The following is a 23,084-nucleotide window of genomic DNA, read 5'->3' as shown; positions in this document are numbered from 1 at the left end:
ATCCTCATTGAAGGCATCCTGTGAGTGCTAAGTCGCTTTAATCATGTCCATCTCTTTGCGACCCCACAGACCATCTCCCGCCAGGCTCCTCTGTCCATGGGATTCTCCAGGCAAGAATACTGGAGTGGGTTGCTGTTTCCTCCTCCAGGGGATCTTCCCAACCCAGGGATAAACCTATGTCTCCTGTAGCATTGGCAAGCAGATTCTTTACCACTAGTGCCACCTGGGAAGCCTGAAAGCATCCCACTGCCCTGCAGTTTTGAAGAGGGAGATGAAACTGAGGTATAGAAAGGATGTGCTGCTTTGAAAATCTACAAATACACTTTCTGGTCAGTGCCTCTATGTGCTTTACAATCAAGAGACATGCCTTCAAGGACAGAATGCATGTCAAGTTCCAGAGTGTTTATGCTTGTAAGTTCTCCTGATACCTTTCTTTTTAAAGTAAAAATTATTTATTTATTTTTGGCCGAGCTGTGTAGCATGCAGGATCTCAGTTACCCAACCAGGGATCAAACTTGCATCTCCCACAGTGGAAGCATGGGGTCTTAATCACTGGACCACCACAGGAGTCCTTTCTGATAACCTTTTAAAAAAATATTTACTACTGAAAATTTCAAACCAATACAAAAGAAGAAAGAAAACCAGTGTATTGAATCCACAATAAAATTACCCCACTGCTTTAAAAATATCCTCAGTGGAATCATCAATGTGGTAATGGTAAGCATTACGTGTTAATTTTCCAACGTGTTTGGGAAAGTGAGAGAATGAGAACAAGCTTGACAATCTTAAAAGCCAGCACCACTTCCTTTTGGGTGTGAGAGATGCTGTCTGTGAACAGTCATCACATTTTATTCTGACAAACTTGCCTTTGTTCGTTGGTAGCATGAAAAAAGAGCTTACCCTAAACATATACTTGATGTATTTATACACACATTATATATACAGATTAACATGAATTTGCAAAATATTTCAAATTTAAAAATTCAGAACATGCAGAAAGTTCCAAAAATGCCCTTGGGAACTACATATGTAAAGACACAAAGATGAGGAAAATGCTCTGAGTTCTGATAAGCAATGCTTTGGCCTGAAATGTATTTTGCACATTCACATTCTGTTCTCTTAGAGTTATCTTCTCTCTCTTCTCCGCTATAGAAACTTACAGTCGTGGTTTAAAACTGCTGAGAGACCTTCCTTTATGACTCCTGCTCCTGACTTGTGCAGACCACCAGCATGGAAGCCACCTCACTGTATGAGCTTGACTGCTCCCATGTTGGCTTCTGTCCTAGCCCCCCAAGGCTGGGGCATGACCCCACATCACTGAAGCTGTACCAGCGAGCCCTGTTTTCTGTTCATTCTGGGATGTACCAACTTATATTGCATTGAACTGGGGGGAAGTCTCAAGATGTATTTCTTTAAAAAAAACAATATTCATTTGGCTGTGCTGGGATTTAGTTGAGGCCTCTAGGATCTTTAGTTGTGGCATGGGAACTCTTGGTTGAGACATGTGGGATCTAGTTCTGACCAGGGTTGAACCTGGGCCCCCTGCATTTGGCATTTCTTAGCCACTGGATGGACCACCAGGGAGGTCCCTCAAATTCTATTCCTTAACAATTAGTTATTTGTATGAGATGGACCAAGAGCCTCCACCACATCACTTTTTGCTTCCAGTTGGAAGTGCAGCACAGTTGGTATGTAACAGACATTAGCATGCCATCTCAGGAGAGTTTTCCACTTTCTCTAAATCAGCAGCGACATACATCAGGAGTCTTACACTCACAACCTAGTCATGAGGAAAATGTCAGCCTGGGCCTTTTCTCTAGTTTGTGCTCTGAAAAATGATGACAATAGAGAGGCTTTGTGATCACAACTGGTTCTTGTCCATCTTCTCTATATGTAAGTGGTTTACCACATTTGATTACATTATTTTTTTCTTTATCTTAATTGGAGAATAATTACAATAGTGTGATGGTTTTATGTGATACATCAACATGAATTGGCCATAGGTATACATGTGTCCCCTCCCTCCTGAATCCCCCTCCTACTTCCCTTTCCACCCTATCCCTCCCAGTTGTCACAGAGCTCCGGCTTTGGGTGTCTTGTGTCATACATCAAACTAGCACTATCTATTTTACATATGGTAACATACAGGTTTCAGTGCTGTTTTCTCAAATCATCCCACACTTTCCCTCTCCCACTGAATTCAAAAGTCTGCTCTTTACACCTGTGTCTCCTTTGCTGCCCTGCACATTGGCTCGTCGGTACCATCCTTCTGAATTTTGTACATATGTGTTAATATTCTGTGGTGTTGGAGAAGACTCTTGAGAGTCCCTTGGCCTGCAAGAAGATCCAATCACTCCATTCTAAAGGAAATCAGCCCTGGGTATTCTTTGGAAAGAATGATGCTAAAGCTGAAGCTCCAGTACTTTGGCCACCTCATGCGAAGAGTTGGCTCATTGGAAAAGACCCTGATGCTGGGAGGGATTGGGGGCAGGAGGAGAAGGGGACGACAGAGGATGAGGTGGCTGGATGGCATCACCGACTTGATGAACATGAGTTTGAGTGAATTCCGGGAGATGTTGATGGACAGGGAGGTCTGGCGTGCTGTGATTCATGGGGTCGCAGAGTTGGACACGACTGAGTGACTGAACTGAACTGAACTGAACTGATTCTTTATCAGCTGCCAGAGAGAAGATTGGAAGACAAGAGGCCCAGTGAATGTGAGAAGAAATGTAGACCATGCTCAATCTGTTCCCACCGGTTCTTCATGCCAAGTGTAAGAAAAAATTGCCACAGGTGAGTGGGGGATGAAAACACACATTTGAATTTCAGTGTCACATTCTTCCCCTCTGCCTCTGCCACGTCCTGTGTGGGCTGTGCTGACACCCACCTCAAGAGAGGACCATGCAATTCCACATTGCACTGCCGTGGAACGTATGGCCAGAGGTTTGATTTCAGAAAGACCTGGTTTCCTAATAATTTACTCTCTTAGGGTAGGAAATTCTGTACCCATTAACACAGAGCCCCCCACATCTATCTAAAGAGTGCCTCGTGGACTCTCTACTAACAGGTTGTAACATCTGCTCTAGAGACGAAACACCAACACAGGAAGCAGAGGAAGATGGGCCATGTTTGTCATTCAGTTCTAACAAATGGGGACAGATGTTGGGTTGGGCAAAGAAGCTGAACTGGCATTCCTTTATATTTTTAAATCAAGTAAACTGCTTAGGGAATTGAGAAATAAATACAAAAGAATAGGCTCATGGGTTCTTATCCATAGAAATTTAGAATGACACAAAGAAGGACTTGTGTTCTGAGAAAAGTCACGGTGTTCCAGAAACAGGAGCAAAACTGTCAAGTTAACTCTTCTGTGCAGGTGTTTGGGCTTGTTTGTCTTTTAAATAGCTACCAGGCCAAGAGCTTGGAGTTACCTCCTGTGTTAAACACCTGGAGGCTTTACTTGGGCTCCAAAAAGGGAAGATGTTTTAAAACAGAAATATTCTGTAAGGAATTATAATCCCTTTGGTAAGAACTAATGATGCAATGGGCTTCTCTGGTGGCTCAGTGGTAGAGAATCTGCCTGCCAGTGCGGGAGCTGTGGGTTCAGTCCCTGGGTCAGGAAGATACCCTGACCCACTCCAGTGTTCTTGCCTGGGAAATCCTGTGAACAGAGGAGCATGGTGGGCTACAGTTCATGGGGTCGCAAACTGAGCAACTAAACAACAGTGATGCAGCAGGCATGAGGCTTCACGTCTGGAACTGAATCCCAGGAAACTGGAGACAGATGTGTAGATCACTTGGAATAATAACTGGGGCAGAAGAAACTTGTGAGGTGCTGACCTGCACCCTTGGTCAGAGACAAACACAATGGTGACATTAGCCTACATCGTCTGCCCTTCCACGAAGTGGCCTCAAGGGTACCTTCACTCAGCGGATCTGGCAGTTGCTTCCACTGTACTCCAGCCAACCTACCGGTGAAGTCTGAGAACTTAACGATCCTAGTCAGAGACATAGCAGCATCGCCTTGATCCATATGACTCCACAAGTTAGCTTTTTTAAAAAACAAAACAAAACTGATTTATTTATTTGGCTGCACTGGGTCTTGGTTGTAGCACAAGGAATCTTTAGTTGTGGCATGTGAACTCTCAGTTGCAGCATATATGATTTAGTTCCCTGACCAAGAATTGAACCCTGGTCCCCTGCATTGGGAGTGCAGAGTTGAAGTCACTGGACCACCAGGGAAATCCCCGTAAGTTAGCTTTTGAATGGTTCTTGGCAGCAGTCTACCGAGTAGACAGAGTTGAGAAGTTCATGATTGTACGCTTCTATCCTAGTGGAATCTAGATCCTTCATATTACTTTACAAACACTTGTCTGCACTGGGGGAGAGGAGGATGGCTGACAGCCTGTTCCTGGAAAATGCCCCTTTGCCTACTGGAAGACACAGACTGAGCAGTCTTTTCCTCTTGGTATACGGGCTGTCATAATTTAACTGGGAAGGATTTTCTCCCCTCTGTGTCTCAGAGCCACTAAGCTTCTGAGCCAGACTTCTTTATCTGAAGGTGGAGAGAACCATCCTCCTTCATGGCTGGGTGAGTGCTAGACGAGAAGCTGTGTCCTGTGCATGTGCCGGGTTCATGATGTACGGGCATGTCGCTGCTCACCAAGGTTACCTGCATCCTGGGCTCATTTGCAGTGCCATCTCTTTGATATTTGTCATTCAAGTGGCTTTATGCCTTTAATCCTCATTTACTTTAAGCAATTTACTCTGACAGGTGTTCCCATCACACTGAACTTGGCCTTTGCCTGATTGAGGGCAATGAGGAAGGTCAACACTCTGCTGGGAAGTGAAGCAGCTTCTAGACCTCCTGAGTGTCAAAAGGACCCAATGTTGGGTCTAGATGGGGACTGGAGGGGGCTCACTAAGGTTCTTCTTAGGATTCTGCTTTGCTATGTTAATGAAAAGACAAATGTTGCCCAAGAGGCATAGATGACCAAGGAAGTTCATGGTAATGAAAAGATATTTATACAGGGAGGATTTAGAGAAAGCCATATTTATGGTTAAAATTTTAGCATAATTACCAAAGAGCAACATTTAAGAAGAAAACAAATTTCCAGTCTTTGTCACTGACGATGAAGTTCATGCAGTGAGCATGAGGGGGTAGCAGCGTAAACACACGGCTCTCATTCCTGCTAAGAGATGTTTCCCATAAAACCCACTCAGAAATGTCAGCGTGCCCATCTGTTCCTCCAAGGTGGACACATTTGGAAGATGTGTGCCATCTTTGTGGTATGACCAATTTTTCTGATAGGGTCATTCTTACTAATTACTGTCTTAGGGAGCATGCTAGTGGAAGATAGAGTTTTCCTTACATCACGAAAGGACACCAGGAATTCACCAACCTGGGTTCCCTTACCCTACTGCTCTCCACCCGGGGCCCTTTCCCAATAAAATCTCTTGCTTTGTCAGCACATGTGTCTCCTTGGACAATTCATTTCCGAGTGTTAGACAAGAGCCCAGTTTCGGGCCCTGGAAGGGGTCCGCCTTCCTGCAACAAATGGTGCCTCTGGCGGGACTCTTCTTCACTGAGACTGATGTCTTGACAACTCGGGGTACTCAGGGGCCAGCTTGCCTGCCAATGGACCAGACCCAGCGGCCACAACTGGGATCCTTTTGTCCCTGATCTCCTCCTGATCTGGACAACTGGCGAGAGTGCCCCGACCGGTAAGGAACAAGAGACTTTATTGACCTCTCTCCCCTTCCCTCTCTCTTTCCTCTCCTTAACCCTTCCTATCCTTCCCTGTTTTTCTAGTCCCCTGGTCCTGGATGCAGGAATCTGGTTGAAGGGCCCTCAGCCTGAGCTGAGGATTGGAGACTGATCACTCCTCTTGGCAGAGAACTCGAATTCTGGTTCTGGTCTGGTCTGATTTCTGGTAGGGCTGAGTTCCAGTCCTCCCTTCTCTGGAGGCTCAGGGAAAAGTCCCATAACGCCTGGATATCTGTAGGTGGCAGGAGACGTCTGTAAGGCCACCCCTTTCACACCCCCTCTCCCGCCTCCTCCCCCTTCTTCTTTCAACCTGGCTTCCTTTCCTCCCTTGAAATCTTTGATGTCAGCACTTAGATCTGAAGTTCTGTGTCTCTATAGGAGATTTTCTGAGAGACTGTATTCTTGTATTTAAGGGCTTCCCTGGTGGTGCAGAGGTTAAAGCGTCTGCCTGCAATGTGGGAGACCTGGGTCCGATCCCTGGGTCAGGAAGATCCCCTGGAGAAGGAAATGGCAACCCACTCCAGTATTCTTGCCTGGAGAATCCCATGGATGGAGGAGCTTGGTGGGCTACAGTCCACGGGTCGCAAAGAGTCGGACACAACTGAGCGACTTCACTTTCACTTATCAACATAATCACAGTCCTAGCAATATCTTAATTTTGTAATTTCTTCTGTTGCTGATGATGTAAGCACACTAACACACCTAGAATTCCCTACCATGCCTTGCACACAGACACCCATGCATCACCCACACCCCTCACACACTATATAAACCAATGGCACAAAATCTAATCCAATGATTTTCTGAAGATGTAAATAGCATTTAAATTCTTGACTCCTTTTCATCAATATTTTCCAGGTGTAATGAGCAACCTGCACCAAAGTCGCAGACCCTCACATTACCAACTTCAGACCTAAGCAAAATATGGCAAAAGTGATAAGACCAGGAGGAAAATTCCAAATGTCCAATGTATCAAGCATTATTCAGCTAGTATGTTAAATTATATATATCAAGCATTATATAGCTAGTTTAACCCACTGTTTAATGTGATGGAGACCGTCTTTGTGAGGAAATGAGAAGTATAGAACATATTTCAGATGGTTCATATTTATAAGGAACACTTTAGTCCTTAAACGATATTTGATCAAATGTTAATTACTGATATAGCTGAATCGGAAGTTATTACTAGCTATGAGGATGCTATGCGTGTATTTTCTAATGTTGCATTTTCTTTCTCTAGCTTATAGCATATTAAACAGTTTAGCTGTTATCACTGCTATTTTTACTACCTGAAAAGTGCAGAGTAAAACCTGTGCATAAGAGTTCTAAAGAAACATGAATAAAGAGTGATTCTAGCAACTTGTATTTTCTTCTGTTGTCTGGCTACATACAAAGCTTTACAGTATTTTTTATATATATATATATATATATATATATATATATATATATATATATATATGTCTCTCATCTCACACACTAATAAAGTAATGCTCAAAATTCTCCAAGCCAGGCTTCAGCAATATATGAACCATGAACTTCCAGATGTTCAAGCTGGTTTTAGAAAAGGCAGAGGAACCAGAGATCAAATTGCCAACATCTGCTGGATCATGGAAAAAGCAAGAGAGTTCCAGAAAAACATCTATTTCTGCTTTATTGACTATGCCAAAGCCTTTGACTGTGTGGATCACAATAAACTGTTGAAAATTCTGAAAGAGATGGGAATACCAGACCATCTGACCTGTCTCTTGAGAAACCTATATGCAGGTCAGGAAGCAACAGTTAGAACTGGACATGGAACAACTGGTTCTGAATAGGAAAAGGAGTACGTCAAGGCTGTATACTGTCAGCCTGTTTATTTAACTTATATGCAGAGTACATCATGAGAAACACTGGGCTGGAAGAAGCACAAGCTGGAATCAAGACTGATGGGAGAAATATCAATAACCTCAGATATGCAGATGACACCACCCTTATGGCAGAAAGTGAAGAGGAACTAAAAAGCCTCTTGATGAAAGTGAAAGAGGAGAGTGAAAAAGTTGGCTTAAAGCTCAACATTCAGAAAACGAAGATCATGGCATCTGGTCCCATCACTTCATGGGAAATAGATGGGGAAACAGTGGAAACAGTGTCAGACTTTATTTTTTTGGGCTCCAAAATCACTGCAGATGGTGATTGCAGCCATGAAATTAAAAGATGCTTACTCTTTGGAATGAAAATTATGACCAACCTAGATAGCATATTAAAAAGCAGAGGGATTACTTTGCCAACAAAGGTCCGTCTAGTCAAGACTATGGTTTTTCTAGTAGTCATGTATGGATGTGAGGGTTGGACTGTGAAGAAAGCTGAGCACTGAAGAATTGATGCTTTTGTTTGTTTGTTTGTTTGTTTTTTAATTTTAAAATCTTTAATTCTTACATGTGTTCCCAAACATGAAACCCCCTCCCACCTCCCTCCCCATAACATCTCTGTGGGTCATCCCCATGCACCAGCCCCAAGCATGCTGTATAGAATTGATGCTTTTGAACTGTGGTGTTGGAGAAGACTCTTGAGAGTCCCTTGGACTGCAAGGAGATCCAACCAGTCCATCCTAAAGGAGATCAGCCCTGGGTGTTCATTGGAAGGACTGATGTTGAAACTTAAACTCCAGTACTTTGGCCACCTCATGAGAAGAGTTGACTCATTGGAAAAGTCTCTGATGCTGGGAGGGATTGGAGGCAGGAGGAGAAGAGGATGACAGAGGATGAGATGGCTGGATGGCATCACCGACTCGATGGACATGAGTTTGGGTGAACTCTGGGAGTTGGTGATGGACAGGGAGGCCTGGCGTGCTGTGATTCATGAGGTTGTAAAGAGTTGGACACGACTGAGTGACTGAACTGAACTGAACTGATATATGTATCTGCATTCACAGTATATACGTATCATAATACACCATCTATTTATCTATCTCTCCTGATTAGTCACTGATAAGGAGCAAAATTGCATGGTTTGTCACCTTAAAATTTCTGTATTGAATATGTTAAACAACAGCTACAACCACAAAACCTTTTTTTAAACACCAGAACATCAAGTTTCTTCTGCCACCTTTATGCCAATAATAGTATTAATAAAAATGACAATATTCTGTCCTATATTTTTATGGTGGAAAGTTGCCTAGTGGAAATTCTTTTAAAATCAGATTCTGTTTCCCATTAATCATCCCAAGGAGGGCAAATGTGCATTAGGAGGGAAAGAATGCATTGGATGACCTCACATTTGACCCAAGCCCAAAGAGGCCAGCTTAAGCCACCCTCCCCCAAGGGGAGTGGGCTGAACTGTCACCTGCAGAGCCGCCCCCTCACATGGTCTGTAGTCACGCCTCTGGGGACCACAGTGCCCTGGGGACCACCTTCCACCAGGAGCCACTAAGAACTCCAGGGCACATGTGCACATTATGCATCTTGAAGGCTCTTCATGGAAATTTGCAATAAGGAAAGAGATGGAGAATATCCTCCCAGAAGTCCTCCAGTGGGACAAGAACCTTGACACCTTTCCCTCATTCATCAGAGTTTTATTTTTCTCCCCTAGGCAGCACTGCCTCTCAGACTAACAAGTCTTTGGCTTTCTCTGCATGTATTTGACCCAAGAGCTGTATTTCCATCACCTCTCTCTCTTGCTCAGATAATTAGAATTAATTTGGGTTCTCAGAGGAGTCTAGTGCTCTAGTGCTATTAAGATACTAAGAGCTTCATACCGTGGTACAGAGCATTTTTATACAGTACGAGCTTACACAATGCAAAATCACACCTGGTTAGCATCTTGTGTTTGGTAAAAAGTCCCTTTTATTGATCTTATTTTTAGTCTTCTCTGAAAATAAAATTTACCTATGAGATATGGTTAGTTTTGTTTCATTTAATTTTTATGCACACCTCTCATAAGGATACATATTACATGAACATGTCTTCATGTATTTCCTCAAACCTGGAGTAGGAAGAAATAGAGCCTTGTTCTCCACCAAATAATTGTCTTTGAAACGGGCAGTGTGGCTAGGGCCCCTTGGGCTACCGGTAAGTTCAGGTAAAATATATGGGAAAGTTACTGAACTTGAAAGGAAGGTTCCTATTTCTTTCGCCCTCATAGCAACTGGTACTCAGCCCTCAGAGAACAAAAGGAGCATTTCTCCCCCAGTTACCCTCTTTAGAGTCCCAATATACGAATATTTCATAGTAAAATCAGTATTCTAGTATTTTAATAGTAAGTAAGTAAGTGAAGTTGCTCAGTCGTGTCCGACTCTTCGTGACCCGTGGACTGTAGCCTACGAGCCTCTTCTGTCCATGGGATTCTCCAGGCAAGAATACTGGAGTGGGTTGCCATTTCCTTCTCCAGGGGGTCTTCCTGACCCAGGGATCAAACCCAGGTCTCCCTCATTGGAGGCAGACGCTTTAACTTCTGAGCCACCAGGGAAGCCTAATTATTTAATAGGCTTAATAATAATAGGCTTTAATAAGCCTAATAATTACTATTATTAATTACGTAATAGTATATATGTATTAAAATGGAGAAGAGTGGCTTGGGGCAAATATAGCAGTGACTACTGTTTGACATGATATTGACATGGTACAACTTAAATTCATGTCATCAAAAGATTAAGAGACTACTAAACTAGCAAAAATTGTTGTTGCTGTTTACTTGCTATGTCATGTCCAACTCTTTGCAACCCTGTGGACTGTAGCCCGCCATGCTCCTCTGTCCATGGGATTCTCCAGGCAAGAATAGAAGAATGGGTTGCCATTTCCTTCTCCAGGGATCTTGTCGACCCAGGAATCAAACCCTTGTCTCCTGCATTTCAAGAGGATTCTTAACTGCTGAGCCACCTTACAAATAGTAGGAGTACATTAAAGAAATTATTAACTATGCTTAAAAAAAAAACAGATTCATACGGTGTTTGTTCTTATTACCCAGGAAATAACGATTGTGATAGAATCAGAAACTTTTTCCTCAGCCCTGTTGAATTGACTGATTTTATGACAAATGAGGAAAGTTCTGTGTGTGCCTCAGTGTAATAATCTTTTATTCTTTTTAAAAGATGAGATACTGCCTTGCAGCTTTGAAATCCCTTCACTGGAACAGACTTATGGCCATTTACAATTTTAAAAGTTGGCTGAAAACTCCATAGGCTTGGGGCATCTGACCCATCACAGAGAGAAGGAGGAGTGGTCCAGGGACACAGTGTTACAGCCCCAGTGGGCTGGGGGCCTGCCTGCAGGGTCTCCAAGCTGATGCACATTTCAGGGCTAGATTTCACCAGCTCAACTGGATTCTTAGAGTTGTTCTGGTCCAAACACAATCATTTTGCCTTCCTTTTAAGATACTTTATTACTATTCATATTATCATCTTATTATAATTTAATTATTTATTTATTCATCCTTTCTAAGGGAAGAAGAGATTCAAGTTTGTATCTCTCCAGAATCCTGGCAAAATTAGCTGACTGATGCGAAGCAGTGACAGACTTTATTTTCTTGGGGTCCAAAATCACTGCAGATGGTAGCTGTGGCCATGAAATTAGAAGACACTTGCCCCTGCAAGAAAAGCTATGACAAACCTAGAGAGCATATTAAAAAGTAGAGACAGTACTTTGCCCACAAAGGTCCATCTAGCCAAACCTATGGGTTTTCCAGGTGTCATGTATGGATGTGAGAGTTGGACCATAAAGAAAGCTGAGTGCCAAAGAATTGATGCTTTTGGAATAAGGTGTTTAGAAGACTATTGAAAGTCTCGTGGACTGCAAGAAGATCAAACCAGTTAATCCTAAAGGAAATCAGTGCTGAATATTCATTGGAAGGGCTGATGCTGAAGCTGAAACTCCAATATTTTTGCCACCTGATGCAAAGAAGTGACTCATTGGATAAGACCCTAATGCTGGGAAAGATTGAAAGCAGTGGATAAGGGGACGACAGAGGATGAGATGGTTGGATGGCATCACTGACTCGATGGACATGAGTTTGAGCAAGCTCTGGGAGTTGGTGATGGACAGGGAAACCTGGTGTGCTGCAGTCCATGGAGCTGCAAAGAGTTGGACATGACTGAATGACTGAACTGAGCTGGGGGGAAAAGCCAGCTCACTGGAAAAGACCCTGGTACTGGGAAAGATTGAGGGCAGGAGGAGAAGGGGGCAACAGAGGATGAGATGGTTAGGTGGCATCATCAACTCAATGAACATGAGTCTGATCATACTTGAGGAGATAGTGAAGGACAGGGAAGCCTGAAATGCTGCAGCCCATGGGGCTGCAAAGAGTTGGACATGACTTAATAACTGAACAACAGCAACAATAAAACAGTGCTGTAGAAAGATGGGGAACAGAAGGGCTGTAGGTCTGCATGCATTGGGTCTGAAATACTTCATTCCTGTGTGCAGGAGAACCTCATGGTGAGCGGCACACCCCTCCCTTTGTTGGGCAGCCTCACTCTCCATGAAGCCATCAGCTGTATCTTATACAGGCAGATGCTGAGAAGAGAACACAGAATGTTCTACGTTCCAAGCCTACACTGGCTGGTTAAGTCTAGAGTTTATCCCAGTTTCACCCTGAGCACCTGATTTCTGATAGCAGAGAGCTAGAAGTCTCCCACATGAGCTCAGCAGGAGAGCAGGGAGGTTTCCTGTGCTGACAGTGAGCACTTGTTCTGAGCCTGGAATGTTCCCTCCAAGAGGCTCATGGAGACAAATGAGGGCAGGAGAAGAACCTTCTCCATCATCATAGGCATAGTTATTTCCTTATCCTATTTGCTCAGCCATCAGTGCTCTCAACTGTGTTTAATAACCCAGAGAAAATAGTCTTACCACAATTGACTGCAAAAATTTAATGAGTAGGATGTGAACATACAGTGTGCTAAACATGACAGGGGCTGGTCCTCCATCTAGGGAATCAATAGCATGTAGAGTCCCATTTGGGCTTTCCAGGTGGCGCTAGTGGTAAGGAACCCACCCGCCAATGCACAAGACATAAGATACGTTGGTCCGATCCCTGGGTCTGGAAGATCCCCTGGAGAAAGAAAAGGCAATCCACTCCAGTATTCTTGCCTGGAGAATCCCACGGACAGAGAAGCTTGGAGAGCTATGGTCCATAGTTTTGGAAAAAGTCCCATTTGGGAAGACCCTAGTCAAAGCTTCCATGACCATCTACCATGCTAGTAACTACAGAGATGGTGCTCTAGGAAGTGAAAGTGTTAGCCACTCAGTCATGTCTAACTCTTTGCGACCCCACGGACTACCTCTATCCATGGAATTCTCTAGGCAAGAATACTGGAGTGGGTTTCTCTGCTCTCCTCCAGGGGATCTTCCCAATCCAGGGATTGAACCTCTGTCTCTTATGTCTCCTACATTGGCAGGTGGGTTCTTTACCACTAGTGCCACTTGAGAAACCCATTCTGGGTCCTAACATGGAGCCATCTGCTTGTCAACAGCTGCATGAGATGATTCGATTATTATTTAACTTTGTCACAAGCATGAAAGTGCTTGAAAATGTTGAACAGTGGTTCCCTTGACCCTCCTTGGCTGCCATGTGCCCTGGCTCCCAGCCTCTGCCTAACTTTATTCAAGCTGTCGCTGTTTGTTGACCTAATACAGGGCTAACAGGATGCAGCCTTACTGGAGCTGCAGTCATTTCTCCTAATTTTTGCCCCAGGACCTTCCATTCTTGGGACCACCCTTGACCATGAGGATCAGAGGGGTCCCCGAATCAGAACTCCCCTCTTGCCTCCCCCAGGGATGTCCAGCCCATCGCCCATTATGGAGACCATCTGGACAGTGCACCTCGGGCTGTGTCCCTCCTTTTGTGTCTTCTCTTCCTTGGAACCATCTCCCCAGTAAACCACATGCCCCCTTGCTCTTGTCTCAGACTCTGCTTTCTGGTGAATCCAGGCAGAGATGTTGCCTTTATATTAAGATACCATCAGGGAACATAGAGCTTTATTTATCTCCTCAAGGATTGTGCAGGAGGAGGAACTAGGTAGGTGAAAGTTGTCCAAATTCAAGATGCAAATTCAAAAACAAAATTTGGGAGAGAAATTAGCATTTTTAAAAACAGATTTTTTTTTTTTTTTTTTTTTTTTTTACATTTTTAAGAGCAGTTCTCTCTAAGGTTCACACGACTTTCTATTTTCATGGTGCCTAACAAAGTTCTTACATTTTTAACTTATTGCTCAGTTAAGTTTGTCATACAGGGCATGCCAAACCAGTCTGTTTCTGTAATCGGTTTTTGTTTCCAGCCAGCTCAGGCAAGAGACAAAACAGAAGACATGCTGTTCGTAATGAAAGGAAGACACTTCCTATCGAATATGGCAGCAGGGTAACCCAGTGTCACATGGTTGACTTTCTTATAACACAGTGAGGGAAACGTCCTGTCTTTTCTGTCAAGAATAAGAATGCTACTTATCCTATTCTAGAAGGATCATAACACTTGGAGATGAGAAAAGCTAGCAGAGGGTCCTGTTTTAGAAAAATTCCCTCCCGGGTATTTTAATGTTGTTTTCAGACCATGTGAACTTTCAGAGTCTCCCTCTTCATGTCCACCTAGTTATTTAAAAACCCATTATTTTAACATCAGCCCTCTTACCACATACAAACTGTCTCTCCCACCCCTTCCCTAACTCCCTCTCTTGCTTTCTCTAGTTTCCATCTTTTCTCCATGTCATCATTTTATATGAAGTGCTCTTCCTAGATGTTTTGAACAAAGAGTGAGAAAATATGGTCTGATTATTTCTGAGCCACCTTCATTACACCTTTAAGGACTGCAATCACTGGTCAAGATATAGCCTTGATTCATAAAATATCATAAAGGAATATTAAATTACATGTAAGCCCACTTCAGGTGAAAGAGGAGCATGAATAAAATACAAAAACTAGTGAAACAAAACCTGTGATTTGATTAACAGAACATCTTAACTCAAGAGCCCAGTTTGGGTTCCAGAAATCTCCATGTGGACATTTCTAGGAACTATCATTTCTTTTCTATTGAAAGATACACTCAGTGGGAAGAGACATTAAGGCTCTTTTAACACTGTATTGCCCCCCTCCCCCTCATCTGCTATTTCCACTGCCTACTGTTGGCAATTGATTCCACTTTTGGGGAAGAGCTAGGTAAGATATAACTTCATCTTCAACTTCACATGAAATATTTTAGACCTGAATATAAAGCCCCTGGTGGCTCAGATGGTAAAGAATCTGTCTGCAATGCGGGAGACCCAGGTTCTATGCCTGGTTCAGAAGATTCCCTGGTAAGGAAATGGCAACCCACTTTTATTTTTTGCCTGGAGAATTCCATGGACAGAGGAGCCTGTTGGGCTACAGTCCATGGGGTTGCAAAGAGTCAGACACGACTGACTGACTAACACTTACACTTATTTATAAAGCATAATGGCTAAAGTATGTATTCAAGAAATATCAACATTTCTACCAAAATAGACTTGCAAATTTAGGATGTTTGCTTTATAGAGTTCAGCTATGAAATAGATATGCTCACGAGTTTACTTTTGTGATCATAGAATGAATGTTCATTGTGTACTTGTCACTATGCTAGTCCCTGAGAGATCCAAAAATGTCTTATAAATAGTTCTTGACTTCATGGTGTGTATAACCTAGTAACAGAGAACTGTAATGTCACCCCTTAAAATTATAAGTCAAATATTTATATAGACTCTGAAATATCTTTCTCCCTCACCCTCAGGTCCCTATTTCTTTCTTCACATAGGCAACCACGAAAACATATTTAATATGCATACCTTTAACTGGCATTTGTTCTTAAAAAAAATTTTTCACTTAGAAATAATTTTAGATTCATATAGAAGTTGAAAAAAATAGTACATAGTTCCCAAGGGAACTTGCCCCAGATTCCCCCAATGATAACATCTTACATAATAGTATTACAATTGTCAATCAAAATAATGACGTTGACCTTGGAGCAATACTGTTAACCAAGCTATACACCTTATTCTGAATGTCACCAGTTTTAACAAGCACATTATTTTTGTTTTTTTGGTGTATAGATTTATTACATTTTATCACACATGTAGATTCATTAAACTGTCACCATAATCTAGCTAAAGTTATGCAAAATAAACTCCTTGTGGTTTCCATTTATAGTTAAACTCAACCCTCACCCTAACCCTGGCCACTATGGCTCTGTTCTCCATCACTGTACTTTTGACATATCAAAAATGTTAAACAAACAGATTCATACAGTGTTTAATATTTTGAGATTAGGTTTTCTTCGCTCAACTTGAGACTCATCCAAGTTGTTGCCTGTATCAGTCATTTCTCTTTATTGCTGAGTACTATTTCATTGTATGGATATACCATAGTTTGGGCCAGTTTCTGTCGTGTAGCGGTTATCATGCTGACCTCACACAGTTTGTTTATCATTTTACCCTTTGAAGGACATTTGGGTTGTCTCTACGTTTTGGCTAAGAGTTGGACACGACTGAGTGACTTCACTTTCACTTTTCATTTTCATGCATTGGAGGAGGACATGGCAACCCACTCCAGTATTCTTGCCTGGAGAATCCCAGGGATGGGGGAGCTTGGTGGGCTGCCGTCTATGGGGTTGCACAGAGTCGGACACGACTGAAACGACTTAGCAGCAGCAGCAGCATGTTTTGGTGATTATAAATATAACTGTTGTGAATATTTAAACATGCAATTTTGTGTGAACGTATGCTTCCTTTCTCTAGAATAAATAGCTATAAGCGTGATTGCTGGGTCGCATGGTGAATGTACATGTGACATTCTAAGGAACTGATATTCGTTCCTATCTTTGTTCTATTAGGATGCTTTTGTTTATTAAATGGCATTGTGTTAAAAATATTTTATGTTTTTTTCATCCAGTGCTCTGTTCTTCAGATCTCAGTGTGCATGTGCATGCGCTCAGTCATTCAGTTGTGTCCAAACTCTTTGTGACCCCATGGACTGTAGCCCACCAGGCTCCCCTGTCATTGGAATTTTCCAGGCAAGAATACTGGAGTAGGTTGCCATGCCCTTCTCAAGGGGTTCTTCCCGACCTAGGAATCAAGCTCACATCTCTTGCATCTCCTCCATTGGTAGGCAGATTCTTTATCACTGCACCACCTGGGAAGCCCCATCTGAAGATCCACAGGTATTGTTATACGTACGTCTAATTCACATATAGGCCCTTAACTGCTGCATAGTATTGCAAGGAACTCTTTGTTTCAAAGAATCCTACAATTAGTCATTTTGTAAAGCAAGTAATTCTTTGGAAGTGTGTCTATCCCACAACGAGTTTGTTTAATAGATTTAGGTTTCTACCTTTTAGGTTTTCTAACAGAATGTGTAGCTCTGGTGCTTTTGGATTTGCTTCATGTTCTTATACATCTTCAGGTACTAATGGCAGCTGTCTATGCTCAGAAGAGGCCTGGGTGCCCATAGCTCAAGGATGTGGAGGTAAAGAGTTCAGGAAGCTTAGGATCTTGGTAGAAAGCTTCAAGGGAGTATACCTTCATCACTGCTGGATTCAGTCACTTTGGGCAGAAAAAGCAACTCTTCAACTGCATTACATTAAGAGGATTTAAATAGCTTTCGATGCACTGTGGACTCTAATATTTATTTTTATAGAACAGTACATCTTTCCCAAGTTTCTACCCTGAGAGAATTCAGTACTAATGAAAATGATAATTGAGTGCTTATCATGTGCCAGATACCGTATGGGCATTTTCTTATTTAATCCTCCTTTCTTGCCTCAGAGGTAAAGACAATGATTTTCCTCATTTTTCAGGTGAGGAAACTGGATCTTAGTGAGATTGGTAACTGGAGAGAAGTCATATAACTACGAAGTGGTACGGCTCTATGTTAGCACAGTCTGGACATTGCCTAGCTACACAGCCTCATTTATTTTTGTGACAGGTCCTAGGAAAAGAGACATATTATATGCCAATTAAAAAGCCACCAATCATGTCTGCTCTGGGTCAAAGATAATAGTGATGGTGATGATGATAATTTTATATGATTTATAACCATACCCAATTCATAAAGTCCTTTTACATATATTCTTTCACTCCGTCCTGAAATGAACTCTGGGAATTAGTTCTTTTTCCCATTTTCCAGATTGAGCCTGAGGCTTGGTGGGGTTAAATGAAAACAAGGAAGTGTCAGAGCTCACATTTAAACCAAACTTCTGCACTCTACGGCTAGTATCTGTCATTACATCATGTTGCCTCATGGAATGTCTTCTGATAGTTGAAAGTGGGTCAGACATGTCAATACAAAGCCACAGTCTGAATGAGTGGACTGAATGAGTGGACTGATGAAAGCGTTATCATTTTATAGTCACCTTTTAAGGGGAACATTGGGAAATTTTAACGCATCTCAGAGAAAGAGCTAGGGCGAGTGTAGACAGTCTAAAAAGCAGACTAGGAAATTAAATCTTTAGAATCCCTAACTATTAAGTTAAGATATGTTAAGTGCAATCACATTTTCTTCCATTAAGTGTACTATCTCATTGCTTAAATTTGGTCCATGAAGAATATGTGGCTCTATGGGCCCATTTTTGTGTGGTTTCCCTAGTGACTCAGACAGTAGAGAAACAGCCTGCAATGCAGGAGATGCAGGTTTGATCCCTGGATTGAGAAGATCCCTTGGAGAAGGGAATGGCAATCCACTCCAGTATTCTTGCCTGGAAAATCCCATGGATAGAGGAGCCTAGCGGCGGACAGTCCAGGCAGTCGTGAAGAGTTGGACACTACTTAGCGACTAAACAACAATAGCAACAGTCATCACACAATACCAGCATTTTGATTGCAAAGCTGTATCCCATTTTCTGAGACTAGAATTATTATGCGAATTTGGCGATTGGCATCTTATTTGTTCTGGCTGAAAGGTCAGGCAGACTACTTTTCCCTGTGTAAAATGTCATAAAAGTCAAGGTTATTGTAGAGAACATTTGTTTTTACTATGATATTTTGCTGAGTTCTATGTCAAATATTGTTCTTAATGACTAAAGAACGTTAATAAAGTTTGAGGCAATCATTAAAAAAAATATGGTGCTACACTTCTATTGACTAAAGGACACAAATACTATTTGATCGCAAGGTCTCATTCAAGAATGGCTTTGGCAAAGTACACCCTGGAAGCAATTTAAACCTATAAAGATTGTAATTATCATGTGGTTGAGGGGCTTGCTTTAACTCTGGTCTGACTTCTGTGTCATCTCCAGCAATGAATTAATAATATTGTTAGTTAGAAATTAAAGAGAACACTGTCTTAAACATAGTGCTTGAGAAGTTTGTAAACTTTATTTGCTTATTTTTGGCTGTACTGAGTCTTTGTTGCTGAGCAGGCTTTTTCTCTAGCTGAGGCAAGCAGGAGCTACTCTCTGGTGGTGATGGGAGGGCTTCTCATCGTGGCGGCTTCTCTTTCTGCGGAACATGTGCTCTAGGGCGCCTAGACTTCAGCAGTTGCGGCGCATGGGCTCCCGCCATTGTATCTCGAGGGCCCTAGAGTGCGGGCTCAGTAGTTGTGGTTTGGGGGCTTTAGTTGCTCCACTGCATGTGGGATCTTCCTGGACCAGGGATCGAACCTGTGTCCCCTGAATTGGCAGGTGGATCTTAACCACTGGACCACCAGGGAAGTCCCCAGTTTATATAGTTTAACGGCACTGATTTTCCCTCATCATCTTGATCTGGTGAGAATATAATGTGGTCTTCTAAGCAAGAACTGGATTTCAAACATACATTGAAAATATTTAATTTTTATAAATGGGGAGAAGTCTAGCACCTTCAATAAAAGGGCCCCGACCCAAAGGCGAAATTGACCAAACTGTGATGTATATCAGGGCTCTTGTGGGTGCCCTGCACCCCTACATAGGTGCCAGCTGACCTCATTCTGTGGTTTCTGCACAGGGCAGTCAAACCCTTTCATCCAGAAATGATTTGATGTGCTTCCTATATACCTTGCGTGCGTGTGTGCTAAGTCACTCGGTTGACCCCATGGAATATAGCCTGTCAGACTCCTCTGTCTATGGGATTTCCCAGACAAGAATACTGGAGTGGGTAGCCATTTCCTTTTCCAGGGGATATTCCACACCCAGGAATCAAACCCACATCTCCTGAACTGGCAGGCGGAGCCACCAGGGAAGCCCAGCATAATTAATATACTTGAATTTAAAATTCAAATAAAGCCCTTCTGCTTCTGTGAAGAGAAGCCCACCCACTGTGAGTTTTCGCAGCACTTGTGCAAAAAAGCAGAGCAATCCTCTTTCCTCTCTCCTTTCCCAAAACAACTGGCCTTCGCTGATCAGAGCTGTGTATTGGTTGGAGAACCCTTGGCTGTTTTTTGATGTTAAGTGAGTGACCTAATTTTTACTGAACTCCAGTCCTTTTCCTTATCCTGGGTAGTTAGCTAAGGGCTAGGTAAGAACATCCACTCTTGCAAATTACCAGGGCAACTTCCGAGTCCAAAGGTGAAGTGCTGAGGTTATGCAAAAGTCAAGTAACTAACTGATTTTGCTTTTATTTTCCTCACTAAAAATAGTCATTGTTTGAGCCAACCAGTTAGCGCTGTTGCTTTGCATCATTAAGGCACTGTTTTTCAAAGCCTGTTTGTCAGATCAATATAGAATAACTTGGATTGCTTTAGCCTGATATAACCCATGGCAGTGTGCTGGCTGCTGGCTTCTGAAGCCCTCTTGTTCTGCAAAGACTGCACAAGATTTGATGCAAAAATGAGAGCGGGCAGAGGGAGAAGCCAGTTTCACTTTACAGCAAGGAATTGGAGGCAGGGGGTGGATCATAGTAAGTGCTGTTCAGGCTCATCTTTATTTTATTCTTCAACCATTGCTGCCTCCTTTGTGATCACACTTCTTTGCTGAGAGGTATCAATTATGGGTTGTGCAATCAAATAAACATGATTTTCATCTCTACCACTGCCTAACTGGGAAAACTCAGGAGACCACTGCATCTTTCCAAGTAACTTTTCATTATCTCTAAGATAAGAATTAATTACTGACTTTCTAGGATTGTAAAGAGTAAGAGATGGAAATAACTTTAGCCTAGCGTGAGTCCTTAATGCGTCACTGTATTATGTATTGTGTGTGTGTGTGTGTGTGTGTGTGTGTGTGTTCAGTCACTCAGTTGTGTCTGACTCTGCGACTCCTCGGACTGTAGCCTGCCAGGCTCCTCTGTCCATAGAATTTTCCAGGCAAGAATACTGGAGCAGGTTGCCATTTCCCTCTCCAGGGGATCTTCTAACCCAGGGATTGAACCCTCATCTTCTGCGCCTCCTGCGTTGCAGGCAGATTCTTTACCGCTGAGCTGCCTGGGGAGCCCACTGCATTATATCACAGGTGTTTTATAGCAGTTTCCACGATTCCCTTGAGGTTCACAGATACGTTTGCTATGTAGTTTCCTCCAGTACACTGCAAGCTCCTCAAGAGAAGGGATCATGACTTACTTATCTCTGCAGGCCACCATCGACATATTACTGCTTCTTGACCATGAATGAGTGTAAATTGGAAAATGATTATTTTCACATTTTCATTCTTGCAACAGAACAATCCTTAGTAGCATCACAAATGACTTCAGTGCACTAACCTACAAGCACCAAAAGAGTGATATATTTGATACGGGAAAAGAATTTAGGTGCTTATGTTTCACAACATGTTAATAGTTAAACAACAGTGCTTTTGCTTTTTTTTGTGGTAAAACTACTTAAAATTCACCAAAGAATCACAGACTGAAAAATGTTCTTCTGAGTATCAGGTAAAAAATGTATGAGTCTAGGTTTTACTTTTCTTTTGAAATTTTCTTAGGAAAAAAAACAAACTTTTCTCAGAAAAAGTAGGAAATGTAAAAATGCCTTTGATCTGACTTGATTACAAAGTTTTCTCAGTGTTTTTCTCTTTTTTCTCTCACTCAGAAACAGAATGTCACAATGGCCTTAACAGTCTCCCATGGAAAAAAATTAGATGCAGAGAGAGCAAGCTGCCACAAAGACAAAAATGAACAAAAGTCAGATAATTTACAGTTTCTTAGGAGACATTGCTCTTCTGTTTTGACAATATGTACTGTGCTGGAACATTCTTATCCTATAATTTCAATCTTGAAACCAAATTTTATTATCCCTGGCTGTTCCTTCTTATTGTGGAGCTATTTTGCCCTGTTTGTTAATTTGTCACAACTGATGATAGAGAAGGCTTCCCAGGTGGTGCTACTGGTAAAGAACCCACCTGGCAATGCAGGAGATGTAAGAGAAGCAGGTTCAATCCCTAGGTCGAAACCTAGGTTCAATCCCTGGAGGAGGAAATGGTCACCTACTCCAGTATTCTTGCCTGGGAAAGTCCATGGGCAGAGGTGCCTGGAGGGCTACAGTCCGTAGGATTATAAAGAGCTGGACACGAAGCAGCACAGCACGAATGATGATAGAGAAGCTTATAACAACTCTTCTGGAGAAGGGGTTAGCACTGTCTTGTATGGGGCACCAGTGTTGAGCTTAGGTGTCTGGTGGGAGAAGACATGTTCACTCCCAGGAAAACATCCTGTGAGTGTATCTTGTCTCTCTGACCATTTCAAGTTGGTGACCATCTTGTGCTCATCTTTGTGTCTCAAGAGTCCAGGACCACAATTGACACTTCATAGGTTCTCAATAAATATTTCCATATAACAAGCATAAGCCCACATTTCTGAGATAGCTCATTTCACAAAAAGTCAGAATTGCGTGTGTTCTACAGCCTGGTTTGGGGCCAGGCCGTGGAGAGAGATCCTTCGGTTTCTGTTTGAGGATGGACAACAGGAGTGAGGCACTTCAGTCAGTCAGCACCGGTTTATGCCATCAGCACTGAAGCAACTTAGCACTACATTTTCAGGACATGGCTTCTGACCTTTTCTTTTCTGGGCTCTGACTCCATCTAGATTGTAGCCATCACCTTTGGGCTCAGGTCCTGCTCTGGAGATCAATCCCCCTGGGCTGAGCTTCCTCCCACAGACCTCTTTGCAGCCAATCATCTCTGTACTGCGCTCAGTTGCTTCAGTCATGTCTGACTCTTTGTGACCCCATGGACTGTAGCCTGCCAGGCTCCTCTGTCCATGGGGATTCTCCAGGCAAGAATACTGGAGTGGGTAGCCTTTCCCTTCTCCAGGGGATCTTTCCAACCCAGGGATTGAATCCAGGTCTCCCTCATTGCAGGCAGATTCTTTATCATCTGAGCCACCAGGGAAGCCCCAGTCAACTCTGTACTGCTGATGTTTTCCTGACATTATGTTTTTCCTGACCACCTGCTGCCCAGGTTGTCCACTGTGGTCCGTGTCACCCACAGCAGCGTAGAGATCTCTAGACACTGA

At 42.7% G+C, this 23,084-nt stretch overlaps 1 protein-coding gene across 1 annotated transcript in view; it reads right to left on the bottom strand.

Annotated features, from left to right (window-relative positions):
- The window catches only part of XKR4 (XK related 4), a 307,492-nt gene that overhangs the window by 114,375 nt on the left and 170,033 nt on the right, over positions 1 to 23,084 (bottom strand). The gene's annotated exons all lie outside the window — the stretch shown is intronic.

Source organism: Capricornis sumatraensis, chromosome 11 (assembly GCF_032405125.1).
Source record: "Capricornis sumatraensis isolate serow.1 chromosome 11, serow.2, whole genome shotgun sequence".
Lineage (NCBI taxonomy): Eukaryota > Metazoa > Chordata > Mammalia > Artiodactyla > Bovidae > Capricornis > Capricornis sumatraensis.
This window is presented reverse-complemented; position numbering and strand designations above follow the sequence as displayed.